Source organism: Podarcis filfolensis, assembly GCF_964270895.1.
Source record: "Podarcis filfolensis genome assembly, chromosome: 16".
In the NCBI taxonomy this organism is placed as follows: Eukaryota; Metazoa; Chordata; class Lepidosauria; order Squamata; family Lacertidae; genus Podarcis; species Podarcis filfolensis.
Genome location: NC_139620.1, coordinates 2139432 through 2158054, shown reverse-complemented (window position 1 = coordinate 2158054; position 18623 = coordinate 2139432). Strand labels below are relative to the sequence as shown.

General features: G+C 46.7%; 2 long non-coding RNA genes across 3 annotated transcripts in view; both read left to right on the top strand.

The window, feature by feature from the left end:
- LOC310751984 overlaps positions 1-18623 on the top strand; it is a 297164-nt gene that overhangs the window by 164685 nt on the left and 113856 nt on the right. The window lies entirely within an intron of this gene.
- On the top strand, positions 7351-12053 carry LOC310751960. The gene is made up of 2 exons (XR_014542727.1): positions 7351-7441; positions 10482-12053. It is a non-coding gene; the product is annotated as an uncharacterized lncRNA (long non-coding RNA).

The window sequence follows — 18623 nt, the reverse complement described above, 5'->3', positions numbered from 1 at the left end:
CTCTGAGCATATTGTTTTCTTTCCTGTTTGACGTGGTCAAATCCAATAAGGGGAGATGAAGGTTTTATGGTCATATTTTCCGGGGGCCGACCAGATGAGCTTTGGAGGTCCCTTTCAGCTCTACAATTCTATGATTCTATGACTTTTTGGGAGGGAAGGGGGATCCTGATGTATATTTTGCTCTAGGGGGCTTAGTTTGCTCAGAATTGAGTATACACTTCCAGGGCTAATGCTAAACGCATTACTTCTGGTAAATGTGCCACCATAGCTGCTCAAGGGCTGTGAAAACTTGTGTCCCAGGCTTTTTAGACTTGTCTACCCATGTACTGCTCTGGTTCGCCAGAAGCGGCTTAGTCCTGCTGGCCACATGACCCGGAAGCTGTACGCCGGCTCCCTCGGCCAATAAAGCGAGATGAGCGCTGCAACCCCAGAGTCGGCCATGGCTGGACCTAATGGTCAGGGGTCCCTTTACCTTTACCCATGTACTGGTGGCGCTGTGGGTTAAACCACAGAGCCTAGGACTTGCCGATCAGAAGGTCGGCGGTTCGAATCCCCGCGATGGGGTGAGCTCCCGTTGCTCGGTCCCTGCTCCTGCCAACCTAGCAGTTCGAAAGCACAGTGCAAGTAGATAAATAGGTACCGCTCCGGCGGGAAGGTAAGTGGCGTTTCTGTGTGCTGCTCTGGTTCGCCAGAAGCGGCTTAGTTATGCTGGCCACATGACCCGGAAGCTATACGCCGGCTCCCTCGGCCAGTAAAGCGAGATGAGCGCCGCAACCCCAGAGTCATCCGCGACTGGACCTAATGGTCAGGGGTCCCTTTACCTTTACCTTTACTCATGTACTATCTGAAACCAGAGTGGTGCATTGGGTTGCCAGATGTGAAATATATTGGCATAATTTTCAGCTCTCCCATCACCACCACCATAAAGGGAACATTGCAAAATGGTTCTAGCATTATAACCAGGAGAGCTAACACCATGATCACCGTGTCTGAAAGCCTCCTTAGTCACGCCTCTTAGCTTCAGTGAGTCTACTTTGAGTAGAACTAGCAATGGAGACAACTCCAGTTCCCTTTAGTATTCAAGAATGTAACATACTTTTAATTTAGAGTGTCGCTGACAGGGTTACAGAGTCTGTGGTCCTCCCATAACCTCCAATATTTCTCTGATGAAAATAGGGATGTCCTATGCCATAATAATAATTTTCATATTTATACCCTGCCCATCTGACTGGGTTGCCCCAGCCATTCTGAGTGACTAACAACAGATACAGAAACATAATAAAACACTAAATATTAAAGAGCTTCGTTTTTATACAGGGGTGCCTTCAGATGGTTTGGGGGTCAGATAACTCCATACCCTCCAACATTTCTCCGATGAAGATAGGGACATCCTGAGGAAAAGTGGGACATTCCAAGATCAAATCAGAAACTGGGACAGCTTCTCTAAATCAGGGACTGTCCCTGGAAAATAGGGACGCTTGGATGGTCTGCCCTCCAAGACCTGCTGGATTGCAGATCCCATCATCCCTGACCATTGGTGAAGGCAGTTATGGGAGATGGAATCAGACAACCACTAGATGGTGCCAGGGTCCGCATCCATCCTTGCTTTAAGTAGAGCACTTTCTGTGGCAGGATGAGGCAACAGTTTCCTCTGCTGGCAGTTAAAGGAATATCGTTCAATGCACCTTAGCATGGCTTGCTTAACCCATGAACTCAAAAAAACAAACCATATGGAACCCTGAGCAATTGGGTAATGCAGGGGTCAGCAAACTTTTCCAGCAGGGGGCCGGTCCACCCTCCCTCAGACCTTGTGGGGGGCCGGGCTATATTTTTTGGGGGGAAATGAACGAATTCCTATGCCCCACAAATAACCCAGAGATGCATTTTAAATAAAAGCACACATTCTACTCATGTAAAAACACGCTGATTCCCAGACCGCCTGCAGGCTGGATTGGGAAGGCGATTGGGCCGGATCCGGCCCCCGGACCTTAGTTTGCCTACCCATGGGGTAATGTTTCTGGGGGAACTGTTCACAGCGGACACACAAGAATTATAGGTGAGAAGAGAGCTGAGGGAGCTAAAATGCTTTCTCAGTATTTGTCATGAGCCGATCAACCTCCTTCCTTTTTATAGAGTTGTTTTTCTTCAATCCTAAAATAATTCAATGTATACAATCACATTAATACTCACAAAGACCTTCTGTCCGGAAGAAGACATCTTTCTCAGCAGACGGGCTACATTTCCTTCTCTGCAAGCTTCCAGGGGCCACATGCCCATAGCCTCCAATGTTTCTCCGATGAAAATAGGGACGTCCCATTCCGTAATGATAATTTTCATGTTTATACCAAGCCCATCTGACTGGGTTGCCCCAGCCGCTCTGGGTGACTAGCAACATATATAAAAACATAATTAAACATTAAAACACTTCCCTATACAGGGCTGCCTTCAGACGGCTCGGGGGGTCAGATAATTCCATACCCTCCAACATTTCTCTGCTGAAAATAGGGACATCCTATGGAAAGTGGGACATTCCAGGACCAAATCAGAATTTGGAATGGCTCTTCTAAATCGGGGACTGTGCCTGGAAAAAAGCAATGGGAAGGGGCAGCGGGGCAGCGGGCAGAGCAATGAATTTCTAATAATAATAATAATAATAATAATAATAATAATAATAATAATACCCTGCCCATCTGGCTGGGTTTCCCCAGCCACTCTGGGCAGCTCCCAACAAAATTAAAAGCACAATAGAACATCAAACATTAAAAACATCCCTAAACAGGGCTGCCATCAGATGTCTTCTAAAAACCAGAATCAGCATTTCTCAACCTGTGGGTCCCCAGATGTTGCTGGACTACAACTCCCATCACCCCTGAGCTAGCTAGGGATGATGGGAGTTGTAGTCCAACAACATCTGGGGACCCACAGGTTGAGACCTGCTGAACCAGATAGTTGTTTATTTCCTTGACATCTGATGGGAGGGAGTTCCACCTTTGTGCAGTGGGCTTGCTTCTAAACACATGTTCCTCTCCATTCTTCAGTTAAAAAATCAAGAGTCATGATTGGGGAGGGGGGCCAAGGGTATATTTCAGTTAGGGAACAAAACTCAAGGAGGGTCAATGGGGGTGTGGCCTGAGAAGGGGGTGTGGCCTGAAGGGGGTCGCATTGGAGACACAGTTTGCATTCAGATGTGGGGACTATGGTGTTAGTTTTCCCCATTATAATGCCAGCCCTTCTGTCCTGTTTCCTAACACCCCTTTCATACCATATTACCTGCTGAGCAAAGGAACATTGGCTTTGGGACTGGATATATCAGCATGTTGCTGTTACATGAAAATGACGGCAAGGGGGTGCGTTTGCTGCTGCAGCCAGTCCCCCTTCCTAAGCGACTCAGAAGCCCGCTAAGGTTCTGCCAGATTCTCTCGGTCAGAGTAGAAAAATAAAGAAGCAGCAAGCAGGAATATAAAGAGCAAAGCGGGCTGGTAGACCTGTGATCGTTTATTTGTCGCAACAAAGATTCAGAAAGAACTGAGAACCCTGAACAAAAGGTGTTCAGCCTTTTTAAAGGTTCACATTTTCCAGTGCACAGCTAAGAAATCCCTCCCCACAAATGTAAGGAGATCAAAGTGGTGTGTGAGGTTCACCCCCTTGCCATTTTGTCATCACAACATCCCAGTGAAGCAGATAAGCAAGAGATAGATTCAGGTAGGTAGTCGTGTTGGTCTGACGCAGTCAAAATAAATTAAAAAATTGTCCAGTAGCACCATAGAAACCAACTAAGTTTGTTCTGGATATAAGCTTTCGTGTGCAAGTACACTTCTTCAGATACCATTTTTTATTTTATTTTATTTATTGAGAGAGAGAGAGAGAGAGAGAGAGAGAGAGAGAGAGAGAGAGAGAGATGGGCCCAAGTTCAGCAGCTCTCAAAAGTTTCAGGCAAGAAACATTCCTATGCCTATATCTCTATACTGCCAGTAACTCTCCAGGGTTCCAGGTAGGAGATATTTATGATTACCTCATGGGTGCCAGTCAAGAAAACACTCCTCTCTCTCTCTCTCTCTCTCTCTCTCTCTCTCTCTCTCTCTTTCTCTCTTTCTTCCTTCCTTCCTTCCTTCCTTCCTTCCTTCCTTTCTCTCTCTCTCTCTCTCTCTCTCTCTCTCTCTCTCTCTCTCTCTCTCTCTCTCTCTCGTAGCTGACATGGTCAAAGCAGAAAAGAATACCAATGCACCTTATTCCAGAGATTATTGAGTTGGAGACTCACCTCTGAAAATCTGCAAACCAAAAACATGCAAATTTAGAGTTCCCACCCAGGCCCACTTTAAATATCTATATCATCTCGCTGGGCAGACCCATGGTATAGTTACGTCTGATTTTGTTTTTTAATGCTGAAGGAAACATTCTAATGAGCTAGACTGATTCATAAGCAGTTTATTGCAGAACAATTGCATTTAATTCATACTGAGATCATATTGCATGCAGGCAATATCTGGAGAGTTATGCATGATTTCTCGATGTGGAATGTGTATAATCCCAAAGAAGCTGCTTTTCCTGGGATGGGTCTACAGCAGCGATGGTGCCAAGACTTGAAACTGGAGTTGGGGCTTGAATTATGAACTTGGCTATTTCCCCAGTAAGTCCATTAAGAGCAGAACCCAATTCTTCCCTGGAATTCAGGCCTCGCTCACCTTGGTGGACAAATCTAAATCCTATTATTATTATTAACCTGCCCTTCATTCTAAGACGAATTAAAACATCTTAGATGTCAAATTAAATTAACATCTTAAATCAAAACACAACGTAACATAGAAACAAAATTAAAACGTAACATTGAAACTGTCTAAAGCAACTTACGATCATAAAAATAATGTGGGTCAAAAGTCAGAGTAAAGAGGTGAGTCTTCATTATTTGTTGTATAGAGAAGGTGCCAGACATACCTTTGTGGGAAGGAGTTTCACAGCTTAGGGGCTGCCACAGAGAATGCCCTCTCCTAAAACACCACCACCCCAATACAGTGGAACCTCGGCTTGCGAACGTAATACGTGCAGGAGGCACGTTCGCAACCCGTATCGTTTGCAACCCACAGCGCCACGCCTGCGCATGCATGGGTCATGATTTGGTGCTTCTGCGCATGCTCAAAGCATGATTTAGTGCTTCTGCGTGTGCGTGAGCGCCGAAACCCGGAAGTAACCCGTTCCAGTACTTCGGGTTCGGCGCAGTGCGCAACCCAAAAACATGCAACCTGAAGCGTCTGTAACCCAAGGTATGACTGTACTCTGAGGGTGGAGAAACTGCCAAGAGGGCTACATCTGCTGATCTCAGCACCCAAGAGGGTCTACAGTGGTACCTCGGGTTACAGACTCTTCAGGTTACAGACTCTGCTAACCCAGAAATAATACCTTGGGTTAAGAACTTTGATTCAGGATGAGAACAGAAATCATGCAGCCGTGCGGCAGCAGCAGGAAGCCCAATTAGCTAAAGTGGTGCTTCAGGTTAAGAACAGTTTCAGGTCAAGAACAGACCTCTGGAATGAATTAAGTATGTAACCAGAGGTACCACTGTATAGGGAAGGATATGGCCTTGCAGATATTTGGGACCTGAGTAATTTAGGTCTTTAAACACCGAGGTGAGCACCTTGAATTATCCTTCCGGTAGAGGTGATGGTATCATTGGCCTTGGTCCAGAGGCTACACCTGCAGGTTCCACAACCTGCTCCAATGAAAACAGCAAAGGAATGACTAAGGGTGCAAACTGTGCAAATTCTGCAGACATCCCATTGAGGCATCCGGTTGGCCACTGTGAGAACAGGATGCTGGGCAAGATGGGCCATTGGTCTGATCCAGCAGCTTCTTCTCTCGTACCTACGGGACCGCCTCTCCTGGTATGTCCCACGGAGGACCTTACGGTCTTCAAACAAAAACATCTTGGAGGTCCTGGGCCACAGGGAGGTTAGGCTGGCCTCAACCAGAGCCAGGGCTTTTTCGGCTGTGGCCCCAATCTGGTGGAACGCTCTGTCCCAAGGGACCAGGGCCCTGCGGGACTTGACATCTTTCCTGCAAGACGGAGCTGTTCCACCAGGCCTTTGGCCAAGGCACAGTCTCACCCCCTCCTTCTGTAATCCTCACATAACTCTAGCCCAATGGTTGCCATTAATTTGATTTGAATTGATTTTAGAATGCTGTGTTACTTTTATTGTTGTTAGCCGCTCTGAGCCCGGCTTCGGCTGGGGTGGGCGGGATATAAATAAAATTTTATTCTTATTCTTATTATTCTTTTGTTCACACACACACACACACACACACACCAGTGCTTCAAAAGTTCATTTTAGAAACCAATTAGTTCCTGTTCGCCCTCTTCAAAAAGTTCAAGTTCGTCCCCTTTAAAAAGGAATTCCAGTTAATTTCACAGTTCAATTTACAATTCATTCACCTGATTCTTGGCCTTTCCCTCAGCCTTCAGCTTGATCATTAAACCACCCAGAGAATTGTAGCTCTGTAAGGGGAATAATTACCCTCAGCACCCTTAATAAACTACAGCTCCCAGAATCCTTTGAAGCAAGTCATGGCTGCTTGAAGCTGGCTTCCTCAAGCTCGGCCCTCCAGATGTTTTTGGCCTACAACTCCCATGATCCCTAGCTAGCAGGACCAGTGGTCAGGGATGATGGGAATTGTAGTCTCAAAACATCTGGAGGGCTGAGTTTGAGGAAACCTGGTTTAAAATATCACCATAGTGCTTTAAATGTGTGGTCTGCATGTGATTTAACAGCACACACACACACATGAATATAAACATTTTTCTAAAAGTTATTTCCCCAAGCAATTATGATATTTAAGCTTAAACAAGACTATTGCTTTTCAGATTGGTAAAAACACAATGACCAAAGTCAGGCACCCCAACATATAGAATGTATTGAATTAAAACTATAGTTGAATTGAATTAAAAACAACCTGCAAAGGGAGCTGAATTCAAGTCCAGTTCACATGAAAATTATAGGAACTACTTTTACGTATAACTGGGTCCCAGATTAGATCTGGTGGGCATGTACCCCCAAAATCACTAACACACCATTAGCTTGGCAGGATATGGAAGACTTAATTTGATTTTGCACCAAATGATGATGTCAATTACTTTCCAACAACAATAATTAATGATATGACTTTGAGGCTCGTGACTTTGAAAAGCCTGACCTCCCATTGGGGGATAGGGCAGATGTTTGCATATTCATATGCCCCAGAGGGTTGCAAATATATTATGTAAAGAAGTCAGATAAAGCAGATAGGGTCAGGTGACTCAAGATAATGAGACCGCCAAGGCACCCTAATCTGCATCCCTCAGCGATTAATTGCCAGGAGCCGAGACTCCAGATCTCCTATAAAAGCCCTCTCCTTCGGATTGCACTCCATCAACTCGCCTTCTCTGATTTCTACTGCAGTTCAACTGAACTAGGTAAGTCATTGACTTCTGGGGAAACTGATTCTGCTGCTGAGCTCAAACTCCTTGCCATAGAACAGCCTTTCTCAACCTTTGGGTCCCCAGATGTTGTTGAACTACAACTCCCATCACCCCTATCTAGCAAGGCCAGAGCTCAGGGATGATGGGAGTTGTAGTCCAACTGCATCTGGGGACCCACAGGTTGAGAACCACTGCCATAGAACAAGGGTGGGGGAAGGGAAGGATCTGGTGCCTTTCGGATGTTGCTGGACTTCAGCTCCCATGAGCCACTGCCAATGGTCAGGGGTGGTGGGAGTTGGAGTCCAGCAACATCTGGAGGTCATCAGGTTACGTGGGGCCAATCCAGAGTTTGGTTCTGCTTCTGAGTACCAGTTGCTGGAAACTGAAGGGGGAAAGAGTGCTCTGGTACCTAGGTGCTGCTTGTGGGATTTTGACAGGCATCTGGGTAGCCAATGCTGGAATAGATGGCCCATTGGTCCAATGCGTCAGGGCTCTTTTGAAGTTCTTAGGGAACCTCCAGGCCATTGGCAGTCTATCTAGATTCCTAGGTTTTGGGGGGCAGTTGGTCACTGTATGGATGCTGGACTAGATGGGCCATTGACCAAGCAAGGCTATTCTAATGTCCTTAAATTCCCTGCGTTATTTTACAACAAGGGGTGTGTGTGTGGAATCTGTGGACCTTCAGATGCTGCTAGACACCAACTCCCATCAGCCCTGGCCAACAAGGGTATGATGGGAATTGGAGTCTAGGAACAGCTGGAGTCTGACAACCATTGGAAGCCACCAGCTCATTCAGGGCCAAGCAAGGCATTCCCTATGTTGTTCTACAAGCAGGGAGCATAGAAGCCAGGGCTTGCAAATGTTGCTAGCCTCCAAATCCCATCAGCCCTAGCCAACATGTCCAACGGTCAGTGGTGTCAGGAGTTGGATTTCAGCAACTTTTGGAGACCTGCAGGTTCTGTGTCTCTACTGTAGAACTACATGACTGTTTGGCAAATTTGATTTGCCAGATCTCTGCTGGAGATGCGTCCACAGCAACTCCCAACCTTCAACTTCACAGGTGCAGTCAGTTGCAATCTTTATCCCACCATGGACAACAATGAAGTAGTTCATTTAGGACAGCCTTTCTCAACCTGTGGGTCCCCAGATGTTTTTGAACTACAACTCCCATCACCTCTAGCTAGCAAGGCCAGAGCTCAGGGATGATGGGAGTGGTAGTCCAACAACATCTGGGGACCCACAGGTTGAGAAAGGCTGATTTAGGAGGACATGAGGATGGGCCAAGGAGACTGGTAGAAGACCAGAGTAGGAGGTGAAGTTCAGGGTGGTTCTGAAAACCTCTTATTGAGAATGGGCATTTTAGCCTTATAGCCCGTCTCACCCCAAATAATGAGAAGAATAATCCCTGCTGGTGGAAAGTTGTGGAAGGATCTTCCATTGATCTTTCCAAAAGAAACGGCTAGAGAGGGGTTGGAAGGCATGGTATAAATTGATTGGCGTTTGAAGAATATCCCACAGACAAAAGGAAAATTTAATTTCAAGTTGACGAAACCAGTTGTGTACTGTTACGGCTTTGCAATTCTTTCCCTCGAAGCTCGTGCAGCTTTGCAACTTGGGAGTGCTAGAGAGCATCTGCTTTGCATGCAGAGGGTCTTGGGTTCAAGTCCCGGCTTGAACTGGGAAAGACTATTGGTTTGAAATTCCAGTGAGCTTCTGCCAATCTTCGTAGACAGTACAGAGCAAGACAGACCAAGGCTCTGACTTGGTATAAGACAGCTTCTGAGGGTTCCTTTATTTTTTATTTCACAAGAGTGGCATACTCATGAATTGTAAATAAAACCTACAAAGGGGGGGGGTCGTCTACAAAGGGGTTCATTGATAATAATAATAATAATAATAATAATAATAATAATAATAATAATAATAATAATAAATTTTTATTTATACCCTGCCCTTCTCGGTTCAAAAACCAGGCTCAAGGCGGCTAACAACAAATTTAAAACACTTAATTATAAAAGCAGCATAAAATACAACATAAAAACATGAATAACAATAAAATTCAAAAATCAATTCGATAATCCCCAGGGCTAGCAGGCTGAATTGGTCCTACTTGGGCCAGCGAGGAGACCAGGGGAGAATTAGCTGTGGGGTCTCAGAGTGGGTGATCTTCATAAAAGGAGAGGGGAGAGAAGGGAAATAAAAGATCAGGCTGAATTCAAATTAAAGGCCAGGTGGAATAGCTCTGTCTTACAGGCCCAATGGAAGGAGGTTAAATCCTGAAGGGCCCTAGTCTCATGGGACAGAGCATTCCACCAGGTTGGAGCCATCACTGAGAAGGCCCTGATGAGGCATAATAAAAATCCCACAAGATTTAGCAACGGCCACCAAATTGGGTGGCTTTAAAAGAGGATTGTAGCGACGCAGGTGGCGCTGTGGGTTAAACCACAGAGCCTAGGACTTGCCAATCAGAAGGTCGGCGGTTCGAATCCCCGCCACGGGGTGAGCTCCCGTTGCTCGGTCCCAGCTCCTGCCAACCTAGCAGTTCAAAAGCACGTCAAAGTGCAAGTAGATAAATAGGTACTGCTCCGGCGGGAAGGGAAACGGTGTTTCCGTGCGCTGCTCTGGTTCACCAGAAGCGGCTTAGTCCTGCTGGCCACATGACCCGGAAGCTGTACACCGGCTCCCTTGGCCAATAAAGCGAGATGAGCGCCCCAACCCCAGAGTCGGTCACGACTGGACCTAATGGTCAGGGGTCCCTTTACCTTTACCTTAAAAGAGGATTAGAGCAATTCATGGAGGGTCAGGGCATCCGTGACTGACCCCTACATCCACCGTCAGAGGCAGTAAGCTCTTGAATACCACTTGCTTGCAACCACGGGAGGAGTTGCTGTTGGGCTCTGTGAGCTTCCCAGTGGGTCATCTAGCTGGCCACTATGAGAAGAACAGGCTGTAGGACTAGATGGACCCCCTGATCCAGTAGGGATCTCCCTATGTTCTTAACAAAATTCAGATTTCCTCCTTCTCTCTTTCAAAGCGTTGCCTAAGCCCTTCCAGGATGTCCGGCCAGGAACAACAACAGAAGAAGCACTCCCATGTGCCCCCTGTGGTCCACCACCCGCCACCCCAGCAGAAGCCCCCATGCTGTGGCACGGAGACCCATCACGTTCCGAAGCCCCCCAGTTGCGGAAAGCCCAAGCCAGACCAGCACCACCAGCAGCAGGAGGAACAGAAGCCTAAGCACAAGAGCTGCCACTAATGGAGACCTCCTCAGGGGCTGCAGGACCAAAGATCCAGTCATTCCTTGCTTGCTTGCAACATCAGCCACCTGCTTACCTATCAGGAATCCTGGCACCTGCTTCCTAAGCTCCTTGCTTCTTTTGCTCTCCCTCTCCCTGGCCTTACTGCCGGCCGCAATAGCTAGGCTCTGCCTCCACCACCAGAAGCAGTTTGTCTCTGAATAATAACCAGCTGGTGGGAATTGCAAGCAGGGAGGGTTGCCATTGTGCTCAGGCCTTGCCGGTCAGCTCCCCATCTGGCTGACCACTGTGAGAACATGACGCTGGACAAAAGTACCCTACCCGGCAGGGGCCGTGCTTAGTCTTATGCCCCATCTCTGTATAAGATGCGAGCAGCCTCAGGTTGCAATTCCAGCTTGGTTTCGATTTTAAAGCCATCACTTCCTTACTGAAACACGATTCTCCCGCAAAATCTGCGCTGCTCTGTATTTTGCCATGTGTGCATTGGGGGAAACTGTGCCTAACATGTGAAAATAGCATATAAATATGTGTGGCATTAGGGGAAATTGTGAAAAATACTTATACCGGGTAAGAAGATGCATGCAGGGACTGTGGGTTAAACCACAGAGCCTAGGACTTGCTGATCAGAAGGTCAGCGGTTCGAATCCCTGCCATGGGGTGAGCTACCGTTGCTCGGTCCCTGCTCCTGCCAACCTAGCAGTTCAAAAGCACAAAGTGCAAGTAGATAAATCAGTACCGCTCTGGCGGGAAGGTAAACGGCGTTTCTGTGTGCTGCTCTGGTTCGCCAGAAACGGCTTAGTCCTGCTGGCCACATGACCCGGAAGCTGTATGCTGGCTCCCTCGGCCAGTAAAGCGAGATGAGCGCCGCAACCCCAGAGTCAGTCACGACTGGACCTAACGGTCAGGGGTCCCTTTACCTTTACCTTTAAGAAGATGCATGGAAAAATGGACATACTCATTGAGCATCCCTAGTTGCTGTAGCAACAGGAAGTGGAGAGACTGAGAGACTGGTCTGTCCTTGTCCCAGATCCACTTACTTTGGAAAGTGAGCACACTGGGACTGACTCTTGAGTAGTCATGTGCAAGGCCGCCCTGTTCTCCAACAGTAGCTAGGATGCCTTCGTGATTGAAGAAGCTCACCCTGATAAGACCCCTTCGGACCTTGCCACACAGCTCACTTCTCTGACGATATCTCAGGGATCCAGTAATCTTAGTCCCACCTGCAAGGCATTCTGTGCTCCACCTTGTAAGCGATTCCTTTTGTACGGCATCTGCCTGATGGGCCATTTTATTTATTTGCCCCCCACCCTCGCCTCCCGCTTTGGCTGAAATAAAACATTTGCAATTCATTCAGATGTTGTGATCGTTGGTTTTTCCTCGAGTCTGTTAAGAGATGGTCAGTGGTGTTTGGGTGAAGAAGTAGAAGAGATGTGGGGGACAACGGCCCCAGGTGTGCGGTGGGGAATGAGACCCTGCAGTTCTCTGTGCCTGGTCCTTGGAATGGCCCCTAATAAACCCATTTTTCAGACACACCCCTTGGCCTTGCTTTGCACCAACTCCTTGAGTATTTCTGCCTGGCCGGGGTGTGTCCCTGAAGATGAATGATGCTTCTTGCTAGCTTGGAGGGAGGACAGAGACAGGGATATATGAAGCTACCCTATAGCACCAAGGGAAAACATGAGAGCTGTTGCTCTGCCCACATTTGCCACTGGTCCTTCTGACTACTGGGATGTGGCCTTCAGAAGGTTGGCCAGAAAGAAATGTGGCCTCCAGGTTCTGCCCCACTTTCATAGACTGGCCTGCTTGGGCTACATGGTTGGAGCGGTTTTCTCATAAGGACCTGATGGGCACATGGGGAAAACATATGTTTTTGTCAGTTTCATTTAAGGATGAAAAGATCTATTTATAGTTTTCCATCCTTAGTGGGCTGTTTGGGGGTCCACCTCCCCAAGAATCCCCACCTTTTTTTTTGCACTTCTGCAGAACATGTGGAACTTCATGGATCGTGCCATTCAGTGGTGACCATAAGCATGATGATTATGTTCTACCTCACTTTTGGAGGGTAGTATGAATCCTTCCCAGAGCTACAGTTCCCAGATTGGTTTAGCAATTGATCCTGAGGAACTCTGGGAATTATAGCTCTGCGAGGGCAACAGGAGTCTCCTAACAATGCTCAGATCAAGGGCAGCCAAACCTGAAACCCTGGAGAGCTACTGCCAGTCAGTGTAGGCAATATTAACCCAAATGGACCAATGGCCTGACTTAATATAAGGCGATGTCCTATGATTCTATGCTACAAGGAAGGTTCATAGATGAGTGGTGAAACATCTGCTTAACATACAGATTGTGCCAGTTCCAATCTCAGGTAGGGTTGAATGTCTAGAGAGCTGTTGCCAGCCAGTGTAGACAACACTGAAGTAGATGGGTCTGACTGAGTATAAGAGGGCTTCCTTTGCACCTGCATGTTGTAAACTGCCCTGAGCCCCCACTTTAAAATAAATAATTTGCTTGAGACGGGACATGCGAAGAAACAGGTTTTATTGATGCACACAGATTTGTAACAGAAGCGACCCATCACCAGCAAACCCTACCCAAACATTCAGAAGAGGCAAGGAGTGATTGGTCTTTTTCTTGAACAGAACAAGAGATCTACCAGAAGCAAAATTATTATGTCAAATCCAACACCCATCAAGCAGGGCTTCTCAAACTTTTTGGCCCTGGGACCCTTCAGAGGGTTGAAAATGAGACCCACCAGTCACAAAATGGCAGCGCAGGGGTGGAACTTGTCACCAAATTGTAGCAGATGGAAGTGGAGTTCGGCATGACCAGCTGGCAATTCAAAACATGACACTGGATGGACATCTAATCACTCTTGGCTAGTAGATTTGCCACAAGGATTGCCTGGTGTCCAGGATACTATGCTTTCCTCCAACAAATATTGGCTCAGAAGGTCTATTGAGACTCAGCCTTCACATATAAGACATCACTGGCTGATGCAAAAGCTCCAAGGAAGAGGTAGCCAATTGGGTGCCTTCTAAATATTGTGGACTCCAACTCCCATCGACCCCAGCCAGCATCTGGCATGGTCAGGGATGGTGGGAGTTGTAGTTCATAACATCATTGGCTACCCCTGCTTTGAGTGCAGAAGGCTTTTATTTTATATTTTCAGCTCCCACCCACCCCAAGTATTTTGTGCTCATCTCCTATCATGTCTCCTCCTCTTCTTTCACCCTTAAATTATACCCCACCAAACTGCCAGTTTAATTCATCCCTCTTCCTTTTACATTCCCTTCTTCTGCCTATAACAGCTTCTCTCTCTTATTTACTTCCTTTATGTTCCCAGTTTATCATCACCACCATCACCATCATTTTAAAAACATTAACCTTTTACCTGCCTAATTTATTTCAAAAGCTCCTGTTGCATTTTCGCCTCCCTTTCCCTGGGCTTCTTGGTCTTCTGACCTCCATTCCATGCCACGTGGAGAAGTTTCTGGTACCGCCATTGGTTAAATGAAAGGTCTATAGCACCACTAAGCAGGGAGAATGAGTTGTGGCCCCAAGCTCTACCTGAAAGTGGTCTGATGCTACTGATGGTTCCTGGGTCACCGTTTGAGAAGCACTGCCGTAAGGGATCAGACCCTTTAAGAGTAGACAGTCATCAACAAGATCATGAAACCAGACATTGAACAGTTGAAATATTGAACCCATCACCAGCACAGAATATCAAAGAAATCACCCTGAGGTCAATTCACCACACTGGATTCTAGTATGACAGCAGTTATGGGATAAAATAGCTGTACACTGATCTTTCTGCGGGGAGGAGGTGTTGGTAGCAGAGATGATATTGGGCCTATCCTTATTCACTGCTCACCCACAGACTTCATAGCAGAGAAAGTGGCAAAATAAATATATTAGAATTTGGGTTGCACCCAGCTAAATCCTACTCATAATAGACCCATTGAAATCAATGGGTATAACTTGACCACACCCAGTTAATTCAATGGGTTTACTCTGAGAAGGACTTAGCTGGAAAGAACCTTATGAATCCGAAGAGTTTTGCAAGAAAACCTGAGCTGAGAGAATCTGCTGAAACGTGGCCTCTACCCCACCACAAATTCACCCACCCTCAATCCGGAATAATTCTGAACACACCCATTGCTGTTTTAAAAGGTGTGTAGGGTTGCCATACGTCCTCTTTTTCCAGGACACATCCTCTTTTTCATGGCTATGTAAACTGAGTGTTGCCATCGCGATCCATAGTTAAAAGCAGAAGTCGGCAAATGTGTCCTCTTTTTGGCTCTTCAGAATATGGCAACCCTAATTAGGAGGTCATGGATTGGACACTTTAGAAGAGATGGGAGCCACATGAGACAAATGGCTCTTGGCCAAATCAGCATGCTATGAGACAAAAATTATCATCTGATTGCTTAATTTGGGGTGGTTGCCAAATCTTCCCCATCCAAATTTCTCCCTGGGTTTTGTTGGTCGGACAGTGCAATCCTGTACCTCAAGCCCGAGATCCCTATCTCCACACAGGCCAACTTTGATAGGTGTGATGGGCTGCCCACCTGCCAATCATTTGACATCACGGTGATCACAATGACATGGAAATGATGTCAGGCCTGTGGCACTTCCCAAGCCGCAACAACTGGCTGGTAGTTGGTGCTGGAGAAGCAGCACCTTCAATGCCTCTTGGCTCTGAGGTTTAACATTGAAGGCCCCTCACCTGATGGCATATAGGGCATCAGGTGTAGAACAGGTAGTCATGGCTTGGATGGGATGAGGAGCCCTAGAGCAGCGGTTCTCAACCTGTGGGTCCCCAGGTGTTGTTGGACTACAACTCCCATCATCCCTGAGCTCTCGCCTTGCTAGCTAGGGGTGATGGGAGTTGTAGTTCAACAACATCTGGGGACCCACAGGTTGAGAAAGGCTGCCCTAGAGCACCTGGTTAGGCATGTAGGCTGGAGGTTGCCCTCCCCTCTGGTTTAATTGAGTTCAAGGGGAGGTTACTCCCAGGAATCTGGGCATAGGATCGCAGTGCAAATAACTTCAAGTTGCCATGGAGCCTTGCAACTTTAGTTAGCAACATTAGTTTTAGTTTTCTGCTATGTTGCTTTGACTGTACATTTTATATTTGACTTTCTTAAGATGGTTCAATTTATGTTTTATCAATTTAATATGCTGTAAACCGCTTTGAGATTTTTCGTGAAAAATAGAAAGCGGTATAGAAATTAAATAAACAAACATTATTGTGCTTCGATTTAGCTCCTTTGCCAGGTTAAAGGCAATGCCCATAAATACAAAGACGTTTGTCCTTTTTCCCCTTCTTACAGGTCATTGATAAATTCAGGAGCACCTGAGCATTGAACAAAATCTCAGAGCAATAGAAAAGAGAAAGAGGAATCCTGATGCAATTATATGATCTCATTTTTTTTTTAAAAAAAGCACCAGGATGCTATCAATGAACAGCTGCGCTCCTGGAGCACATCAATAGCCTTTAGGGAGGGAGGGGAGGCACAAACTGAGGCAACCGTGTACTGCTTGCAAAATTTGGTTTTGAGATTCTCCACTTTAAGATGGGAGGCAAGCAATGGCAGAGCAAACCCGGGGAATAATACTGAAATGGAATGGGGCTGGGTTGGGGAGAGAGAGAGAGAGACACACACGCGAACCTTAGTAGCCTTCGTAAAAGAGATCTAGGCTGTCGCAAGGACATGGCCGCCCACACTGAGAGCAGCACGGGTAGCCGCAGGGTGGATACCCACAGGAGATTTGAGGATACTGGTAGCTTGGTTGCAGACAGATCCCTGGCCTGGGGTACACACATTGAGGGGCACATGGATAGCCACAGATGGGTCGGCATGGAGACAAGCATGGGGACAGGCATGGGTTTCTGTAGATAGGATAGCATGGCGAGACGCATTGCGGTCTCACACAGATCGGGCCGCAAGGGCCACACTGAGGCTGGCACGGATACCCACAGATGGGGCGGCATGGAGGGAGACACTGAGGCAAGTAGGGACGCCTGCAGAGTGGATAGCATGGAGAGACGCACTGTGGTCCGCCGTAGATGGGAACGCATTTAGAAGGGCCTATTCCACAGGACTGAGGTCCGCAGATGGACTTGCAGGGGGTCAGACACCGAGGGTGACAGGACTTCGCACAGGGGTCAAAATATTTAGAAGGCGGGATGTGGATGGACTGGGCGTGGGATGGCTGGACGCAGTAAGGAGCCTTGGTAGGTAGACATTCAGGGCTCTGCTTGATCAGGACAGTGGCGCCAGTGTCCAGCAAGATGGGGCCAGAGACATCGATGAGTTCTGGATACGAGTGAAGGAATTCCATCTTTCTCTACTGGGTGGTTGTGGTATAAAGAACCTGAAAGGAAGGAGGAGCTCAGTTTTAGAGACCAATAGAAACGTCCCGTGTATAGCCAGGTACTGACGCAATCGTTTACAAATCAAACAATCACTCATTTTGTGGTGCAGCTCTACTTTTCTTCAAAGACATGCCCTGTGGAAAGAGACTCCTAGGAAAGTCTCTGCAGAATTGCAGCCTTTTAGCGCAATCCCATAAATGCCTACTTGGAAGTTAGCCAAGTGGACTTAGCAGCAAGGTGGTACATAACAGTGTTATTTAGGAAAAAATTGAAAAACTTGCCTGTTTGCTGAGACTTCTGTCCCTGGCAACTCTGAAATTATTTGTTTGAGAGTATATGCTTGTTTTTAGGAGTTTTATACTCTTTTTAGAAGGCTATCTTTCAATTGTATTACTATTGATCTGTTGGCTGCCCTGGGCTCCTTTGTAGGAAGGTGCAAGGTATACGTAATCTAAGAAAGAATCACAACCACTGCCATCATTGTAACCAAGAATTACATATGAAAAGTCCTAATCGCAGTACATCTTGAACTAAGACAAATTAGACAATCTGCATGGCCTGTTAACTCAATGATAATCATCTGGGCAGATGGGTTTGTGTCACATACAGAACAGGCATATCATTCCCATCCCCTGGACATGTTTTCTTTTCTTTTTTAAACAGTTTATTAACCATCTTAACCATATACGTTATCTTATTACATTGCATAACTCATTATAGCATAACTTCCAACATGTATACAAAGTTTATATACAAAATGTATATACCTAAAAATAAAAAATAAAATAAAAAACAAAAACACAAAACTATTCCCAGATCATATATATACCAACACTACAGACTTCCTGTCAATCATGTTGTATAATTCTTTCTTTACAGATGAATGTACTCTTATTGTTATATATTTCTTTGCATTTTATCTACTACATTTGTATATCAAATTGTACCCTTAATCTTGTTTCTCGATTCCCCTGGACATGTTTTCTGCTAAATTCCGGGGTCACCCAGAATTGGAACGGCACTGAGCCTTGTGTATGTGACACAGACACTTGCACCTTGTCCCTGCTATCCAAGATGCCCCTGGCCGGGCCCATAGCACGCACCCACCCCACCCCCCCAGGATCCCAAAGCCAAAGGCTGTGGAAGGTGGGACACAACACACACGCCCTCCATCGTCCTCCTGCACCTAGGCTGTTTAGGGCTTTAAAGGTCAGCACCAACACTTTGAATTGTGCTCGGAAATGTACTGGGAGCCAATGTAGGTCTTTCAAGACCGGTGTTATGTGGTCTCGGCGGCCGCTCCCAGTTACCAGTCTGGCAGCCGCGTTCTGGATTAGTTGTAGTTTCCGGGTCACCTTCAAAGGTAGCCCACGTAGAGTCCATTGCAGTAGTCCAAGCGGGAGATAACTAGAGCATGCACCACTCTGGCCAGACAGTCTGCGAGCAGGGAGGGTCTCATCCTGCGTACCAGATGGAGCTGGTAAACAGCTGCCCTGGACACGGATTTGACCTGTGCCTCCGTGGACAGCTGTGAGTCCAA